Genomic DNA, 991 nt, shown 5'->3' with positions numbered 1-991 from the left:
TGTAACTTCAAGGTAACATTTTACTCCCAAAAGGCAGCCTAGTCAGCTGTAAATGAATAATGATTCCCTAGTATCAAGCAGAGAATAGGACTTTCAGATATCCTCAGAGCCCAGAAATGTGGCTGGCACCTGTGTCTCTTGTTCTAAATGTCCTGGATTTTTCTGATCTCTTCTAGCTCAAGCAGAGGATCACAGGCATTGTTTGGGGAAGCTTCCTTATTAAGAGCTGTGAAGATCTGTCTGATCAGAATGTTCCACATCTTTGTGACCAGTTACTTAGCTTGATTGTGAAGTCAGAGGAACAAAATAATGGAGAGCAGACCCAAGCTTTGATGAACTTACTTGGATGTGAAGCTGATTAGCTACAATAGGGAGAACCAACACCGTGGTCTAAACACCCTGAAATTCAGCACAGTAACCTCCTGGATCTAAGTCTTGTGGTTCACATGCATCTTTATGTGTATCCATGTGAGAGAGGTAAGCAGCTTCAAGTTGCCTCCTCCCCAGAAATACAGGGCTGTTTCTCCATTAAGTAATGCTGCTGAGTTGAGAGATGACACAGAGGGTGTCCCAGCTCCTGGACCCCTGGGTTTTCCCCAGGTGTCAGGTCACTCCACCTCACAGATAATTGCTTACCATCATCATCTAAAAGAACTGTATCTTCCATGACTAGATTTACAGGTACAACCACTTAAAAAAAAAAAAAAAAAAAAAAAGTATTCACAAACAGTGAGGTAAATATGTGGGTTTATTGCAGCCAAGCCACTCCTTTCCATGCTCATTCCTTCTCAGACATCTACTCGTGGATGTTAAAACCCTGAGCACCTTTGGCAGCGGGATTGAACTCTGAAACCTGCAGCACCTGTAACAGAGGCGCAACACTTGGGAAGGAATTGTTGTCCCAGGAAAAGCAGCAGCTTCAACTTGTGTCCCATGGGAGACAAGTGAATCTGAAGTTATATATTATATAAGACGTAGGGGATGACAGCAG

Source organism: Aquila chrysaetos, chromosome 9 (assembly GCF_900496995.4).
Source record: "Aquila chrysaetos chrysaetos chromosome 9, bAquChr1.4, whole genome shotgun sequence".
Lineage (NCBI taxonomy): Eukaryota > Metazoa > Chordata > Aves > Accipitriformes > Accipitridae > Aquila > Aquila chrysaetos.
Note: the sequence above shows the minus strand (reverse complement) of the source record.